This window comes from Phyllobates terribilis, unplaced genomic scaffold, assembly GCF_046119375.1.
Source record: "Phyllobates terribilis strain yellow unplaced genomic scaffold, ASM4611937v1 Scaffold_2__4_contigs__length_985480577, whole genome shotgun sequence".
Classification (NCBI taxonomy): Eukaryota; Metazoa; Chordata; class Amphibia; order Anura; family Dendrobatidae; genus Phyllobates; species Phyllobates terribilis.
In genome coordinates this window covers 504,582,894-504,602,525 of record NW_027362762.1, presented here as the reverse complement: position 1 = coordinate 504,602,525, position 19,632 = coordinate 504,582,894, and positions in this window count along the sequence as shown.

Here is a 19,632-nt window from a genome sequence, read left to right as displayed (position 1 = left end):
ATTTCCTCGTCTGGATTCACAGAAGCGCTGGAGTCGACCTCTGATTCCCAGGCTATAGTATGAGTAAACAGCTCTGCAGACTCAACCATCTGTTCTACCTCAAACTCAAACGGGCAGCTGGAGATTTGGGAGCTGTGAGGAAGCAAGTGTGATTGGGGTGACACCTTTGAGGACTGGAGTATTTGTGATGTTGAAGTTGATGTGGAGGAGAGCCCACTTAAAGGAGCACTTGATATCCGTTGAAGCACCTGCTGTTTTTGTGCCTCATCTGGAATTTGTAGCGATTGGCGTGGCCGTAAGAAAGGGATCTTATCACATTGTCCGCTAAAAGAAGTAGACATTTTAGTTTGGCTGGAAGATGGTCTTTCTTCTGCAGATGTTACTGTTGCTTTAACACCTACCCCACGGACACAACCTTTTTTCCCCTTCCCAACACGCCTATTCCCCTTTCCACCAGCAGCAGGCCTTTTTCCACTCATTTTGGTGGTTAACTAATTCACAACTCTGGAGTTGTTTGAACAAAAAAACAATGGATGGGAACCGAGCAGAGCTGAGTGGCCAAACTGTGGTATTAGGCCAAAATTATTGGCTGGGTTAGATGCAGAAAAAAATTATATTCAATTTGCAACCTGATGGAGGTCAGTATAGATGGACTAATAGAACAAGTCCCACATACAGCTAGAAGCCCAAATATTTTTTCAGAGGTAGATGCAGAAAAAAATATATTCAGTTTGCAACCTGATGGAGGTCAGTATAGATGGACTAATGGAGAAAGTCCCACACACTGCTAGAAGGCCAAATATTTTTTCAGAGCTAGATGCAGACAAAAAATTATTTTTAATTTGCAACCTGATGGAGGTCAGTATAGATGGACTAATAGAGAAAGTCCCACACACTGCTAGAAGGCCAAATATTTTTTCAGAGCTGGATGCAGATAAAAATTATTTTTAATTTGCAACCTGATGGAGGTCAGTATAGATGGACTAATAGAGAAAGTCCCACACACTACTGGAAGGCCAAATATTTTTTCAGAGCTAGATGCAGAAAAAAATTATATTCAGTTTGCAACCTGATGGAGGTCAGTATAGATGGACTAATAGAACTAGTCCCACACACAGCTAGAAGCCCAAATATTTTTTCAGAGGTAGATGCAGATAAAAATTATTTTTAATTTGCAACCTTATGGAGGTCAATATAGATGGACTAATAGAGAAAGTCCCACACACTGCTAGAAGGCCAAATATTTTTTCAGAGCTAGATGCAGAAAAAAAAAATATTTTCAGTTTGCAACCTGATGGAGGTCAGTATAGATGGACTAATAGAGAAAGTCCCACACACTGCTAGAAGGCCAAATATTTTTTCAGAGCTGGATGCAGATAAAAATTATTTTTAATTTGCAACCTGATGGAGGTCAGTATAGATGGACTAATAGAGAAAGTCCCAGACACTGCTAGAAGGCCAAATATTTTTTCAGAGCTAGATGCAGACAAAAAATTATTTTCAGTTTGCAACCTGATGGAGGTCAGTATAGATGGACTAATAGAACAAGTCCCACACACAGCTAGAAGCCCAAATATTTTTTCAGAGGTAGATGCAGAAAAAAATTATATTCAGTTTGCAACCTGATGGAGGTCTGTATAGATGGATTAATAGAACAAGTCCCACACACAGCTAGAAGCCCCATATTTTTTCAGAGGTAGATGCAGAAAAAAAATATATTCAGTTTGCAACCTGATGGAGGTCAGTATAGATGGACTAATAGAGAAAGTCCCACACACTGCTAGAAGGCCAAATATTTTTTCAGAGCTGGATGCAGATAAAAATTATTTTTAATTTGCAACCTGATGGAGGTCAGTATAGATGGACTAATAGAGAAAGTCCCACACACTGCTAGAAGGCCAAATATTTTTTCAGAGCTAGATGCAGATAAAAATAATTTTTAATTTGCAACCTGATGGAGGTCAGTATAGATGGACTAATAGAGAAAGTCCCACACACTGCTAGAAGGCCAAATATTTTTTCAGAGCTAGATGCAGACAAAAAATTATTTTCAGTTTGCAACCTGATGGAGGTCAGTATAGATGGACTAATAGAACAAGTCCCACACACAGCTAGAAGCCCAAATATTTTTTCAGAGGTAGATACAGAAAAAAATTATATTCAGTTTGCAATCTGATGGAGGTCTGTATAGATGGATTAATAGAACAAGTCCCACACACAGCTAGAAGCCCAATATTTTTTCAGAGGTAGATGCAGAAAAAAAATATATTCAGTTTGCAACCTGATGGAGGTCAGTATAGATGGACTAATAGAACAGGTCCCACACACTGCTAGAAGCCCAAATATTTTTTCAGAAGTAGATGCAGTAAAAAATTATATTCAGTTTGCAACCTGATGGAGGTCTGTATAGATGGATTAATAGAACAAGTCCCACACACAGCTAGAAGCCCAATATTTTTTCAGAGGTAGATGCAGAAAAAAAATATATTCAGTTTGCAACCTGATGGAGGTCAGTATAGATGGACGAATAGAGAAAGTCCCACACACTGCTAGTAGGCCAAATATTTTTTCAGAGCTAGATGCTGAAAAAAATTATATTCAGTTTGCAACCTGATGGAGGTCAGTATAGATGGACTAATAGAACAAGTCCCACACACTGCTAGAAGCCCAAATATTTTTTCAGAGCTAGATGCAGATAAAAATTATATTCAATTTGCAACCTGATGGAGGTCAGTATAGATAGACTAATAGAATGATGCTGTGCCCAAAAGATTTTACTTCACTAGGTGCAGTAAAAAAATTGGTATTCTATACACAGGTGGTATATCTTACAACACAGATAGGCTACTCCACTGACTAACACACTCTGCAATAGGCCAAAAAGGATTAGCTTTGCTAGATTCAGCCAAATGCTGTGAATAAAACTTGCACAGCACTGGCACAGACCTGCCTGGCAAAAACTGATAGGAACTGATGTAACCTAGTCCTGAAAAGGACTGCAATTACAATTAGTCTTTACTCCCACAATCTATCTATTTAAGAGCACAGACCTGCCTGATAAAAGTCGTAGGAAATGCTGTAACCTAGTCCTTAAAAGGACTGCAATCACAACTATTCCCTACTCCCAAGCTATCTGTAGATTTGTGCGAAAATTGGCTTGAAATTAACAAGGTATAGCGCACACAGCAACAGCGGTGCCGTCTAACACGCAGCTGCAGCAGTGAGAAAATGGTGGCGACGGGGAAAATGGCTTGGTCTTATAGGGCAAGGACATGTGACATACACTGCCAATGACACATGCCCTTGCTTGTGTGAAAAAAGCACTTCGCTCCGTGTGTGCGCTGCTGATAGGCTGACACTATAAATGCGGGAAAGAGAAAAAAAAATGGAGATCATCATTATTCCTGCAGAGATCCATCCCCTGCCCCTCCCCCCACCCCGCTGTACACTCAAACTGCGTATTAACATTAATTGTCATCATTACTGAGAAAAAATCCAGTTATGATTTTGGTGCACGAACAGTTATCGAACATAACCTCGAACAGCCGAATTTTTCTCAAATCGTTCGTGTTCGCCGAACGGCTCGAACACCGCCCAAAACAGCTCGAATTTGAGATTGGCGAACAGTTCGAGTAGAACAACGCTCATCTCTGCTCATAATGGTACATCAAATCATGTCTGATGTTTAAACCCGCTGGTACACGTGTATTTAAAGTATAAATCCACCAACTTTCTCTATTAAGGAGCTTTCTCCTATAATCATCCACCAAATCTCCACCAATCGCCACGGCCCACGGAGGGGCCACCACAGTCAGTGAATCCTTCCTTATTTAGTATAGAGTCTACCAATACTTTGGGTGTATTAGCCCAGCTGCGAAGCAAGCTGCACCGCCTGTGTATCTAATGAGAATTTTTAACTGCATCTAGCCTAGGCAGACTGTGGGGACCCCCAACCAAACCCAGACGCTCTGCATCTAACCCAGCCAATCATTTGATAGTATTGCTAGTTGCATGGGCTCTAAACCTTGCATAGCCTATGCATTTTTTCAGATCGCTAAGGATGACCCAACTCGTGTTATCTGTAACATTTGTCACCAAAAGCTAAGTAGAGGCCAAAAAATCCATAGTTTGAGCACTTCATGCATGAACCGTCACATGGATATGAAGCATAAGTTGCAGTGCGAAGCTCACTGTGCTACAATGCGGCCTAGCGGGCCGGGACAGCCACCATCTGCCCCACCTGTGTCATCCTGGGGAGACTAAAAACTACTGCGTAGTCTTTTCCAAAAATTTGAGGGAATTACCATGGGAATTGTTTGGAAGAGGTATAAGAGTTTAGGTAGGATGTTCATTTTTAGTATATTTATTCTGCCGAACCAGGAAAAATCCTTCACCGTCCAAGAAGTAAGATATTTATGGAGTTGTTCAATAAAGTGCCCAAAATTAAGATAAAATAGACGGGAGAGGTCTCTATGAATACGAATTCCTAAGTATTTGATACCCTGTGAGGGCCAGGCAAAGGGAAAGTTGGACTGGATGGAATCCTGTATGGATTTGGGGAGGGAGACATCGAGGGCCTCAGACTTCGCTGTATTGATTTTAAAATTTGACCATGTAACAAAGTGATCTATTTCAGCCATAACAGCAGGGATGGATATATGTGATTGAGTGATATATACTAGGACATCATCAGCAAATGCAGAGCACTTGTACTCGGTGCCTCCCACCTCAATCCACCTAATATTGGGGTTATCGCGAATTGATGAGAGCAGGGGCTCCATCACTAGGATGTATAAGAGAAGGGACAGAGGACATCCCTGCCTTGTCCCATTGGTGATTATGAAAGGTGATGAAAATGTTTCATTTATCTTCAGCCTAGCTGACGGATTGCAATACAGGGCCATGATTTTGGCTATAAAAGGGTCCCCTAGACCCCTACCCAAAGCTTTTTAAGAGAATAATATATGGCGTGCCAGGAGACTCAATGGAATGCTTTCTCAGCATCCAACGAGAGTATCTGATTACAAATTTTTAACTGCATCTAGCCCAGGCAATACTTTGGGCCTAGTAGCAGTGTCTGCTAGTCAGCGGAGTAGCCACCGCCTGTAGATCTAATTACAAATTTTTAACTGCATCTAGCCCAGGAAATACTTTGGACCTAGTAGCAGTGTCTGCTAGTCAGCGGATTATCCCACCTTTTAAGCAAGCTACACCACCTGTAGTTTGGACACTTAATTTTTTCAAAGGAAATGCTTCGGGCCCCCGGGACACTCAGTGAAGAGCATCGGGGAGGCACCCCAAGGCACAGGGGCTGGGACTGGCGGTAGGACGCCTTGCGGTTGACCGCCAAGCTCAATCCTTATAAAAGCTTTTTAAGTGCAGCAGCTTTAGTGGACGCTACTGGAGCTGGAATTCCCGCGGCTGCTGGCATCAGACTTGCCCTCCAATAGATCCTTGTAAAAGGATTTAAAGTGTACTCATTCAAATTACAGAGACAATTTAAATTAAAAAGCTTAGACCTGCCTCCACCGCAGGGGGGCTCGCTCGACCCACCAGCGGACAGGCACCAGTATTGGGAGAGGGGGGCTGGCCCTCAGAGTCCACCGCAGCTCTGGCACAAACCCGGCAACACGGAGGTCGCACGGGCAGGAACGGACTGGCCTTGTCAGCTTCGCACTTTTTTGGTTTTAGAAGGGCATGACCTGCCTATATCTGTGTCTCCCCCTCCTTTTACTCCTCCGCCTCGTTTCTTTTCGCATGACTATATGTACTTGTCACTTTTCCAAGTGTTAGTTGTGTCTTCTGAGCAGTTTGTCAGCTTTTAGACACCTTTGAAGGTGTTTTCTATGTATTTCTATGTATTTTTGTTTTCCTGCCATTGGTTTTAACGGTGTTCGACGGTGTTCGACGAACAGTTCGACGAACATACGGGTGTTCGACGAACCGAACTTGAACACTACGGGGGTGGCTCAACTCTATTAGTGACCCTTTGTGTCCTCCAATTCACTTTTGATCTTAGCAAAGAAGGTGGTGAATTTAGCTCTATATTGAACAAAGTCTTCAGAAGATGAAAGTCCACTCAATGTCTAAGGTATATAGCAATGGTTTAATGAAATGCAGCTCTTTTATAATAACTCCATATTCATCAAAATAATGCTCATGAGATATTTAGAAATTTGAATACAGTTAATGCAAAATTTAGCATTCATATTAAAATATTTGGTCTCATATGTGAACGCATGGCTGAAAAGGGGATTATTTTTGTGACATTCACTTAAGGTAGTGAGATGTCACTTCAGTGTAGTAAGTCTCTTGATTTTGGTTTCAAATCTAAGTTTGGGTCTCCACTATTATTATTAATACAGAAAGATCTGTTTGGTGATTTTGCACTTTGCTGCACTTTTAATTAGTTTTTAATGTATGTTGTCACTTTTGCTAATTAATAAAGAAATTATATTTTTGTATTTTTTAATAATTTAATTGTATATTATGGGACAGCTAGTGCTTTTCTTGCACACAGTTATGTCTTAATATATAGTCACTTTGACAGTGTTAAGGCTGTGTTTGTGTAGTAGAAGGCAGTAAAATCTCAGAAGAACTCTTGCAAGATGTGGCATTAGTGAAGAAAGACTGCCATCGGCTGGCCAGGTGAAATCAAGCGTAACCAAGTTGTGCTAGAAGATTTGAAGGGGGAGTAAATTCAGATGCTGGACCTGATCGGGTCACCTACAGGAAGGATTTCCTGGATATAAAAGCCCTGCACGCCCAACCGCAGGCAGATTTGTCGCCATGCAACAGAGCAGAGCTGACGTGCTCTAGAGGATACCACAGAGCCTAGTGTGACAGGCCTCAGCTGGAGACTCGCATCACCTAGGTGTCGGACATCGCCTGACAAGGTCCAGACCCCTTACAGAAGGGCCCGAGGTCTGCCTATGCTGGTCAGGAACAGGACCCGCACTGCACATTGATTAATCTTCTGGATCCCGACGTCGCCTGTCGAGAGCCGAGGTCTGGGCCCCACTGCCCTGAATCTGAGAGACTACCGTCGATGGTCAAGCCGAGTAGAGCTGGGAGAAGACTGTGACAAGAGAGGCACCCAGTGGTAGGGGAGGAACAGCGTGAGTAAGCAGCGCCGTTACTTCCAACTTTCCCCTACCCTCCTGGGGACTGTTAAGATTAGGACTTCAGGTTGGGAGGGGGGCCAGTTGGTGCGTGGGAGGCTCAACAGAACGTGATTGACTATATCCGAAAGAGACTTAAAGCCTAGCAGGAAGAACCAGTGACCCCCGCTAGGGCCATATAGAGAGAAAGAGAACTTACGTGGTGACTCCCACGACTAGGTGCATCACCTTTTTGAAAAGAACTTTACTGTTACTTACTGAAAGACCCCTTATTGTTATTCCAAGTAATTGTTGATTTCCATTGTTACTAACCCTTTTAAAATAATTGTTTATATATATATATTGTGGTCTCTGTGCATTGCATTCTGGCACCTGTGTTACATTCGCGTAAAAGAGTTTGAAAGAGGTGGGTTATAGTCAGTTCCAGGCTGGGACTGAAATCCAGCCATGGCATTTGAGAATACACATGCTCACTTGCTATGAAGTGAATTTAACACCTTTATGACATGGTACGTAATAGTACGCACCACGTCATAACCCCCCTGTTCTGCGCAGGATCGAGGGCTGAGCCCACACTAAACCAGGCACATGACAGCTGATCTATACTGCTAACATGTGCCCGCAACAACCGTGGGTGTAGTTGCGACCCACCCGCGGCTGCTAAGATAAATGCTGCTGTCAATCTCTGACAGTGGCATTTAACTCATTCAAACCGGATGAACGTCACTTACCTCGCCCATCGGCGACCCCGTCACATGATCACAGATCACTGATGCGTTGGCATTACAACCCGGGGTCCGCAGGGAACCCCTGTGGTTGTCACTGCCAGATTGCTAGGAGCACCGCCCAGTGTTCGGCACTCATAGTAAGGGAGTAAATCTGCTACACACAGGCGATCTGCTCATCGTCTGTGTGTAACAGAGGCAATCAGATAAGTGCTCGGACATGGAGACTATTGAAGCATGCAAACAGTGTAAAAAATGTTTTTAAAAATATTTAAAAAATAAAAAAAATTTAAAAGTTGAAATCACCCCCCTTTCACCACAATCAAAATAAAACAATAAAGAAAAACAGACATACACATATTTGGTCTTACTGCTTTCAGAATCGCCTGATCTATCAATATAAAAAAGAATTAATCCGATCGGTAAACTGCGTAATGAGAAAAAAATTCTAAACGCCAGAATGACGTTTTTTTGGTCGCCACAACATTGCAATAAAATACATCAAAACATTGGTTCTACCCCAAAATGGTATCAATTAAAACGTTAGCTCGGCGCGCAAAAAATAAGCCCTCACCCAGCCCCAGATCCTGAAAAATGATGACGCTACGGGTCTCACAATATAGCGCCACTTTTTTTTTTTTTTAGCAAACTTTAAATTTTTTTTACCACTTAAATAAAAAAGAACCTATACATGTTTAGTGTCTACATACTTGTAATGAGCTGAAGAATAATAATGGCAGGTCAGTTTTAGCATTCAGTGAACGTGTTAAAAAAAAAAAAAAAAACAACTGCGGAATTGCACTTTTTTGCAATTTCACTTCATTTGAAATTTTTTTTCCAGTTTTCCAGTACATGATATGGTAAAACCAGTGATGTCGTTCAAAAGTGCAACTTGTTCCACTAAATCACACAAGCGCAGACTATAATGGTGCTACTCTTCTGTCTACATCTCATATACAGTACAGACCAAAAGTTTGGACACACTTTCTCATTTAAAGATTTTTCTGTATTTTCATGACTATGAAAATTGTACATTCACACTGAAGGCATCAAAACTATGAATTAACACATGTGGAATTATATACTTAATAAAAAAGTGTGAAACAACTGAAAATATGTCTTATATTCTAGGTTCTTCAAAGTAGCCACCTTTTGCTTTGATGACTGCTTTGCACACTCTTGGCATTCTCTTGATGAGCTTCAAGAGGTAGTCACCGGAAATGGTCTTCCAACAATCTTGAAGGAGTTTCCAGAGATGCTTAGCACTTGTTGGCCCTTTTGCCTTCACTCTGCGGTCCAGCTCACCCCAAACCATCTCGATTGGGTTCAGGTCTGGAGACTGTGGAGGCCGGGTCATCTGGCGTAGCACCCCATCACTCTCCTGCTTGGTCAAATAGCCCTTACACAGCCTGGAGGTGTGTTTGGGGTCATTGTCCTGTTGAAAAATAAATGATGGTCCAACTAAACGCAAACCGGATGGAATAGCATGCCACTGCAAGATGCTGTGGTAGCCATGCTGGTTCAGTATGCCTTCAATTTTGAATAAATCCCCAACAGTGTCACCAGCAAAGCGCCCCCACACCATCACATCTCCTCCTCCATGCTTCACGGTGGGAACCAGGCATGTAGAGTCCATCCGTTCACCTTTTCTGCGTTGCACAAAGACACGGTGGTTGGAACCAAAGATCTCAAATTTGGACTCATCAGACCAAAGAACAGATTTCCACTGGTCTAATGTCCATTCCTTGTGTTCTTCAGCCCAAACAAGTCTCTTCTGCTTGTTGCCTGTCCTTAGCAGTGGTTTCCTAGCAGCTATTTTACCATGAAGGCCTGCTGCACAAAGTCTTCTCTTAACAGTTGTTAAAGAGATGTGTCTGCTGCTAGAACTCTGTGTGGCAATGACCTGGTCTCTAATTTGAGCTGCTGTTAACCTGCGATTTCTGAGGCTGGTGACTCGGATAAACTTATCCTCAGAAGCAGAGGTGACTCTTGGTCTTCCTTTCCTGGGGCGGTCCTCATGTGAGCCAGTTTCTTTGTAGCGCTTGATGGTTTTTGCAACTGCACTTGGGGACACTTTCAAAGTTTTCCCAATTTTTCGGACTAACTGACCTTCATTTCTTAAAGTAATGATGGCCATTCGTTTTTCTTATCTGCTTTTTTCCTGCCATAATACAAATTCTAACAGTGTATTCAGTAGGACTATCAGCTGTGTATCAGCTGAGAATGCCAAGAGTGTGCAAATCAGTCATTAAAGTAAAAAGTGGCTAATTGAAGAACCAAGAATATAAGACATAGTTTCAGTATTTTCACACTTTTTTGCTAAGTATATAATTCCACATGTGTTAATTCATAGTTTTGATACCTTCAGTGAGAATGTACAATTTTCAAAGTCATGAAAATACAGAATAATCTTTAAATGAGAAGGTGTGTCCAAACTTTTGGTCTGTACTGTATAAACCAAAGACAAGAAAAATAAAAATACCCAAATAACTGGAAGTAAATGGATAGATCGCACAGTGCAAAAATAATAATAAATAATGAATAATAAAGGGTATTTAATTAACATAATTTTGATCAAAATAATGTAAAAACTATCCCGCCGCGTTAAGGCAACCCTCATGGGACAGTTCTGTCTCTATCTCAGCCTGCTCTTACTGGGCTGGCTAAGATGCTAAAGATTATTATGCTGACTGGCTGTATAAGACTTAACTCCACCTTCTTTCTTTATTACTTGAATAAGGATATGAAGAAGCAGAGGTCAAGTCACCACTCCTACACAGCGCAGGGACCTAATTAGAACAAATAAGAACATCAGAGGGGAAGTTTTCATGTGCATCACTGAAGTGAACAAGCGGCCCACTGTCTGCAGTTGCTAATCTGGCATTAGGCAGAGTTGCCAGATGGACAGTGCGGCCCTGAATACAGTATCAGAAGAGCTCAGAATCTTAGATATGTCTTTTCATGGCAATTCGAGGCTTTCAAGTTTTGCTATTCACAACAAATTGATTCCCTGCCTTTTAATTTTTTTAGAGAAATGCAATAAACCCGTTGAATTTGAATTTCAAAAGAATAAATCATTTTTAAATTGACCACATTTTATCTTCAAAAAAGCATCAAATTATCAATTCCTTTAAGTACCCTTGCACACAGTTTTTGATGCAACTCAGACAGGCAATCTTTGCATGTGTCACAGCTGTGACACTTGCAGGATCAGTGACAGTAAATAAAAGCTGAGCACGCCAAAATACTCGGCGAGCACCTGAGCGTGTTCGCCGGAAAGGGTTAATGATACATAATCAACACTAATCCCAACTTTTTCGAATTTACGTTATCCATATATACTATATACATAGTACTGTTCAACAGTTTGTGGCCAGCTTTGGAGCAGGTGATTCCCCACATGTCGTTGGTGGAAGACATTGAACAGCAGCTAAAAATACGGGAAGCGGTGATGGCAACATCCTGTGTAAGGAAGTTCATTTGGATGCTTTCTCCAGACAATTCTTTACTAGTCTGTAGGCCCTGCAAAAGGAAAAAAAGCCGTGGACATCTCAGCTCATATAGATTAGGAACTACAGCTCACCATAACTACTTGAACTGACCTCATCTGCTCATTTGGCAAAAGCAAGCTAGCCAGTAAACAAAGCAAACCTCAAGTTGTTTTCCTCTCACTTCTCCTAATGCTAATCTTTCTGTCAGTCAGACCCTCAAGTAATTCATGTTTGGTGTCATCATGATCATCATTTTCATCCAGTACTACTGCTTGTCGTACACCGAGTAAGCCTTCACCTCTTTATTCATCTCACTGGCAGACTTATAGCAAAAAGGCATATGTTCCAAGGCATTAGCTTGTGTGCCTACTAAACTCTCACCTATTCAAGTTGCGGGTGATGCAGTCTCCGCCGTATCCCCTTATGTAGTCGGCTGCCTTTTGATGAATGATGGTGTGTGCTCAACCTCTTTGGAAGATTACCAGAAAAAGGTTCCAATACTGTGCTCTCATGTGCAGGAGACTGAGGCCTCTCCATTGACTTGTATTTGAGCTCCAAAGTGTACCGCACCGTAAAGACATGGAACAATTATGGACAGGGACAATACAGGAGTTTTACAGCCAACTGGGTGATTCATTTTGAGTGGCAGTGTGGAACAACCACAACCTGAACTGGTGATGAGCCTCCACTAGGAGCTACCTGTTTCTACTGTCAGGCAGCGATTATCTTTTTCATTCTAAATGTCCTCCATATCCTACTCAAAAGACATGAACACATCCTCATCATCCAAAGGGTTCAGCGTTGATTCCATACATCGTCCTCATTATTTTCATTCATGCAAGGCTTGGCACTGCAGTTTTTTTAGCTTGAAAGCAGGGAAGAGAAAAGGCATGCAGCAAATAAGTTGCTGCTATGCATCAAGTGGCAAATCTCACACTGGCTGGTTCCACGTGCACTGCTGCAGGAATTGTTGTGAAAGACAATGCCAGGATCATTTTAGCTGCTTTTTGGCAGGGCAAAGTAATTCACGCTTTGTGCATGGCACATATATTGAACGTATTTGTACAACATTTCTTTCAGAAAAACACCAAGTTGAGGAAGGTGGTGGCTATGACCAGAAAATGTTCTGCTCATTTAATAAGTTCTTACATGGAAAAGGATGCCCTACTTCATTTGCAAAAACAGAACTCTCTTCCAGAGCTTGATTTGCAACACTGGAATTCACCTCCGCATATGTTTTAGCATCTATAAGATCAGCATAAATCAATGACAAACCATATCAAGCAGCAGTCAAACTGGATCATGGATTACTTTCATATCTGACATTGGTAGTAGGGGCACGTGTTATCTGCTGAACCCCTCCTCATAATTATCCTGAAAAATACACACACCACAATGCAAGAGAATTTAGTAATAAAATAGCAAATTATATATGCTTATGGCCACTCATCAACACTCCCCTGCCTGTGTCAAGTTAAGGCTATAACAAATAGCTGAGGCATTAAAAGCACCAATATATATGACATGATGGACCAGATGTTTTATCTTCCATTGTGCAAAATGGCACACTTCAGCAAGGAGAGAGACACTGGCTGAATATTCAGGTTCAGTCGTACCTAGACTGAGTTATTTGTCAGGCAGGCACACTGACCCCTAATCCTATGGACTTCTGGGTCAGCAGATTTGACCACTGGCAAGAGGTGGCCCAGTTTGCTATAGGCATACTATCATATCCTGCCTCAGAGAGGGTATTCAGTGTGGCTGATAGCTTTGTCACACCCAAGCAGACTAGGTTATCTGCCACAAGCAAGGAAAACTTTACAATTACTAAAATGAATCAGGCAAGGTTCAGTGCCAATTTTCATTCACCTATGGCTAATACCAATGAATAGATCGGCCATAGCATCAGCCTGCCTCTCGTCCATTGTCTGTTTTCTACACCATTCCGGTGCCACCAGTGCCACTGGTTTAAGCTCATCTACTCTCTGTCTATCATGTCATCTATACTGCTGCTGTCAGGGTTGTCAGTGGTCTTCCAACACTGCCAGACATCTCTTTGCCTGTCCTATCATACAGAAGCCATGCGGTTTCTGCTGCTGCCCCTGCAGAGTCAAACCAGCCTCACATTTCCTGGCTACGCTTTGTTTTATATAGTACTATATTGTATTTGCGGCTGGTTCTGCCATTGCTGGCTCTAGACTGCCATACATCTCCTTGCCTAACGAGTCATATTTTTATATCATCTGGCCTCTGCCATTGTCTCTAGATGCCAATATACATATCCTCTGCTTGTCCAGTGTGTTTTATAGCTGCACCGTACTGCTGCTGGGAACCATACTCTCTTTAGGGTTCAAAAACACAAAATAGTTCCCAAATAGCGCTAATTTTCTGCATGGATTATTGAAAAGCAATTGTCTTTTCACTTTGAAAGCAGCTAGCCTATTCATTCTCTAGCAAAAAGGATACCTTTTGGACAGCTCACAATACGGCAGAGGTGAAAATGAACTCCATAAAAAAGATAGACCAAACCTTGACAACATTTACATAGACAAACCACAAACCTTTTGGGAAAATGTTCTATATAAAATCAAATTACATCTCTTTGGCAATGCATCCCAGCTTTATCTTTATAGAAGATAGAATGAAGTCTAAAAGAAAAGTGCACACTACAGTGATCCTTGTTGGAGAATCCATCATGTTACAATACTTCTTTGCTGCGTCTGGGACTTAAGGCGTTTCAACATATTACAAATAACAATGAAGTCAATGGATTATCAGAGAAACTCACAAAATGTCCTCCCAGGTGGAAGAACACTAGGTTTTAGCAAAAATGAAATGTTTCTTATAGAAGAATAACTCAAAGTACAGATACAAAAGTACATGGTTAAGTAGGGAAAAATTAACTTTTCTAAAGAGTCAGCAATGATTCCTGATTAGTGATGAGCAAACGTGCTTGCCACTGCTCGGTACTCACCCATGCATCACTGTGCTCAACAAGTTTGGCGCTTGGCAGGTATTTCCGGGTTGCTCGGGCGGGAACTTGGGTCCACTCCCTGCATGCTTGGCGCTCTTTAGAGAGCCAATGAACATGCAGGGATTGTCTGCCACACACTGGAATGCTGTAGCCATGTTGGTTGTGGCATTACAGTGATTGGCTTGCTGCACAACGTCAACAGGTCTATATAAGAACTGGCGCCCCTATGCTCGTCACAGTGTACCCCGGAATCAAGCAGAGTAGGGAGAGGTGCTGCAGCGTCAGGGAGAGATTTGCTTCTTTATAGTTAGCATATGTATTCCACAGCATATATATATATATATATATATATATATATATAGCCAACTGAACTAACAGTCCTTTTGAGGATTAATCCAGCTGAATATATTCAGTGGTGATAGCAGGAGTTAGGCTGGGAGGCAGGGTATGTGGCAGACTGCAGTGCATACAGTGCAAGAGGGTCCATTGAGCTTCCTGTTAGTATAGGTATTCCACAATATATATAGAGAATGCCAAGAGCGTGCAAAGCAGTCATCAAAGCAAAGGGTGGCTACTTTGAAGAACCTAGAATATAAGACATATTTTCAGTTGTTTCACACTTTTTTGTTAAGTATATAATTCCACATGTGTTAATTCATAGTTTTGATGCCTTCAGTGTGAATGTACAATTTTCATAGTAAGGAAAATACAGAAAAATCTTTAAATGAGAAGGTGTGTCCAAACTTTTGGTCTGTACTGTATATATTTATTTATTTTTATATATATATATATATATATATATATATACAGTACAGACCAAAAGTTTGGACACACCTTCTCATTTCAAGATTTTTCTGTATTTTCATGACTATGAAAATTGTACATTCACACTGAAAGCATCAAAACTATGAATTAACACATGTGGAATTATATACTTAACAAAAAAGTATGAAACAACTGAAAATATGTCTTATATCCTAGGTTCTTCAAAGTAGCCACCTTTTGCTTTGATGACTGCTTTGCACACTCTTGGCATTCTCTTGATGAGCTTCAAGAGGTAGTCACCGGAAATGGTCTTCCAACAATCTTGAAGGAGTTCCCAGAGATGCTTAGCACTTGTTGGCCCTTTTGCCTTCACTCTGCGTCCAGCTCACCCCAAACCATCTCGATTGGGTTCAGGTCTGGTGACTGTGGAGGCCAGGTCATCTGGCGTAGCACCCCGTCACTCTCCTTCTTGGTCAAATAGCCCTTACACAGCCTGGAGGTGTGTTTGGGGTCATTGTCCTGTTGAAAAATAAATGATGGTCCAACTAAATGCAAATCGGATGAAATAGCATGCCACTGCAAGATGCTGTGGTAGCCATGTTGGTTCAATATGCTTTCAATTTTGAATAAATCCCCAACAGTGTCACCAGCTAATCACCCTCACAACATCACACCTCCTCCTCCATGCTTCACGGTGGGAACCAGGCATGTAGAGTCCATCCGTTCACCTTTTCTGCGTCGCACAAAGACACAGTGGTTGGAACCAAAGATCTCAAATTTGGACTCATCAGACCAAAGCACAGATTTCCACTGGTCTAATGTCCATTCCTTGTGTTCTTTAGCCCAAACAAGTCTCTTCTGCTTGTTGCCTGTCCTTAGCAGTGGTTTCCTACAAGCAATTTTACCATGAAGGCCTGCTGCACAAAGTCTCCTCTTAACAGTTGTTGTAGACATGTGTCTGCTGTTAGAACTCTGTGTGGCATTGATCTGGTCTCTAATCTGAGCTGCTGTTAACCTGCGATTTCTGAGGCTGGTGACTCGGATAAACTTATCCTCAGAAGCAGAGGTGACTCTTGGTCTTCCTTTCCTGGGGCGGTCCTCATGTGAGCCAGTTTCTTTGTAGCGCTTGATGGTTTTTGCAACTGCACTTGGGAACACTTGCAAAGTTTGCCCAATTTTTCTGACTGACTGACCTTCATTTCTTAAAGTAATGATGGCCACTCGTTTTTCTTTACTTAGAATTTGTATTATGGCAAGAAAAAAGCAGCTAACAGTCTATTTAGTAGGACCATCAGCTGTGTATCCACCTGACTTCTGCACAATACAACTGATGGTCCCAACCCCATTTATAAGGCAAGAAATCCCACTTATTAAACCTGATAGGGCACACCTGTGAAGTGAAAACCATTTCCGGTGACTACCTCTTGAAGCTCATCAAGAGAATGCCAAGAGTGTGCAAAGCAGTCATCAAAGCAAAAGGTGGCTACTTTGAAGAACCTAGAATATAAGACATATTTTCAGTTGTTTCACACTTTTTTGTTAAGTATATAATTCCACATGTGTTAATTCATAATTTTGATGCCTTCAGTGTGAATGTATAATTTTCATAGTCAGGAAAATACAGAAAAATCTTTAAATGAGAAGGTGAGTCCAAACTTTTGGTCTGTACTGTAGATAATTATAAATATATATATATATATATATATATATATATATATATATATATATCTCCATCAGAACTAACAGTCCTTCTGAGGATTAATCCAGCTGCATATAATCAGTGCTAGGCAGGCAGGCAGTGTATGTGGCAGACTGCAGTGTATGATACAGCACAAGAGGCTCCATTGAATGTCCTGTCTGCTGTTGCTGTAATAATTACAGATATTTGTAAACATAGCCCCAGATATCAGAGGCCAGGGCAATTTTTTTTTATCTTAATTATAGTTATTTGCTCAAAAAGCAATCCAGAGTACACCATTTTTCTGCTCCATTTGCTTGTTCTCATTGCAAAATAATGCCAGATCTGTTCCATATTTCCGCGCTAAAAATCCTGAAATTTAAACTGAACTTGGAAAATATTGGCCTCTTTTTCCATTCTGTTGCAGTGTGTCAGTCAAGCAATTCACACTAAGTGTCTGTGAAGATTAGTATTAGTAAATTACAGGCCTGCTATTTAAAACTGTGGTTCTCTGTCAGACTTATCACATATAACTGCGGTTCAAATTCAGCCATTTGTAGTGAACATGGAAAATATTGTCCTCCATTTATAGATTGTAGCACTGTGTAAGTGTACACAATTTTACAGTTCCATTTGCTTGTTCACAGAATGCAGCCAGATTTTTTCATTTTATTCATATTACTGTATTGTTGAAGCCGATGAACTTTTTTCAAAGATCAGACGCGCGTGATCTATATGACTGCCGTAATAATGCAGAAATTTTGTGGAGCGTGCCAAATATTCCACTCCTTTTAAAGTCAGCCACCTGTGTTTTGTTGAACCAATTGACACTTGGTCGCTGACAAATACCATACTATAAGGCAACTGCCTGAAATCGTGGCCATCCCATATGACGTTATCCCATATGACTGCCCTAATAATCCAGCAATTATTGTGATCGTGTCAAATATTACACTCCATTTAAAGTATTGCAGTTGAGGGCTCAAACCTATTCTCAGTTGGCTGCTGACAAATAGCATATCTGTGAACAATGTTATGAGTATTACGCCACTTTTGAGGACTGACAAAAAAAAACATACAAAAAACAAGCTAAAATGGAAAAAATGTTAAGAAACATTATTTCCAGGGTAATGACTTGTATATAAGGCTAAAGAAATAAAAGAAAATAAAGTTATGAACTGTGGAAGACATTTATGCGACCAGAATGAACACTCATGTGTAGCTGGTGATGATACCACCTAGCAGCAGCACCTGTTCCTATTGTAAATGCATCTGACAGCGTTATCGATAGGGAATAGAATAGATTTTAATTTTTTTGGGCAGCATGCAGTATAAGGCAATAATACCTGGCTGGATCGGTGTAATACGCTATCCATATTGCGATACCTCACCCGTAAAAGAATTTCAGATAAGACAGTTAATTTTCTGGAGCATAGAACATATTTGAATAGTCCTTCCCATTATTAAGGTGTGTGTCTCCCATACTGTTATTGCATATGCAACAATTTCAAGGGCAGCCAAAAATTAGGACGCACTTCAATACACATTTGAAGAGACATAAAAAAAACACAGTAGGATCTTTCTTTAGTATAAAAAGCAACCAAGAGAATCATCGAAGGTAGGGTCCAATTATTAACATGATATGTATAGATGTAGAAAAAAAACTTTATTTAAATATTGGTTACAGAAACACACCAAGCACAAGAGTGCCCATATTCAGATAAATCACAAAAATCAGTCAAAATTAGTGCATCAATTGCAAGATCAAAACAGTGTGTATACAAGACCGCCGACACATACAGAACGTTCTAGCCTATATTAACACCATATGTGAATAAAAAGGCAGAGTACCATTGACAGGTGCACGCTGAATGGTGTGTGAAACCCACTGGTCACACTGAACTGTCTGTTATGGTAATGTATAATAATAATAATAAATACTAGTAAAGTTATACCAAAAGGTGACCAGACCAAACAGTCAATGAATAAGAAAAAGAAAATAAGAAACACCTGTTATGGGGCCCCCCCATGTGAGGGAAGGAAAGGAATCATGATTGTAGTAAAAAATTCATGACAAGGATAGGGTTAGAAGAACTGTATGATGTACCTGGTGAGCGGTCCTGGGACTGAATGCGGAGCACACCCCGATGTGCGTTTCGGACACGTGGTCCTTCGTCACTGGGTGGAGTTCCATAGAACCGGAAGAGTTAAAAAGAGGTGTTTGGCCAATCGGATGCAGGGGACAGAAGTACGTGAATAGCAGCCAAAGGCGTAAAACCGGAAGTCCTGCAGAATGAGGCTGGAAGGGGTGAATGTTAGAATTAATAGTGGCACTGACACTATATACTTACAGATGCAAGATGATCAGGCCGGCTTGTCGCGCATGCGCCATCAGGAGGGGCCGGAAACCACGGATGTCCGCGTCATGTGACAGGAGACATCAGAAGGACCCGAGTCACCTGACACATAGAGACACGGAGCCCGGGATATCCGGAGCACAGACGGCACATGCGTCGATGACCGATCATGGTGCATGGGCATATCAAATGAATCTAAAAACAATACACTCGGCAGTGTGTAAGTAAATAAATATGTATACAAATCCTGTTAAGGACGTGATAAGAGACCACAAATTGCACACAGTGCCATTATTGCAACCTAATGTATAAGGCTGCGTGCCCACGATGCGTTTTTCATGCGTTTCCGCTGCGCAATTTCCGCAGCGGAAGCGCATCAAAAACGCTTGGTAATCCGCACCCCATGGTCCCCATTGGCATTCCGCAATGTCAATGCACATGCTGCGGATTTTTCCGCAGCGTTTCTGCAGCGCTCATAAATCCGCAGCATGTTCATTAATTTTGCCGAAGCGCAGCGGAAT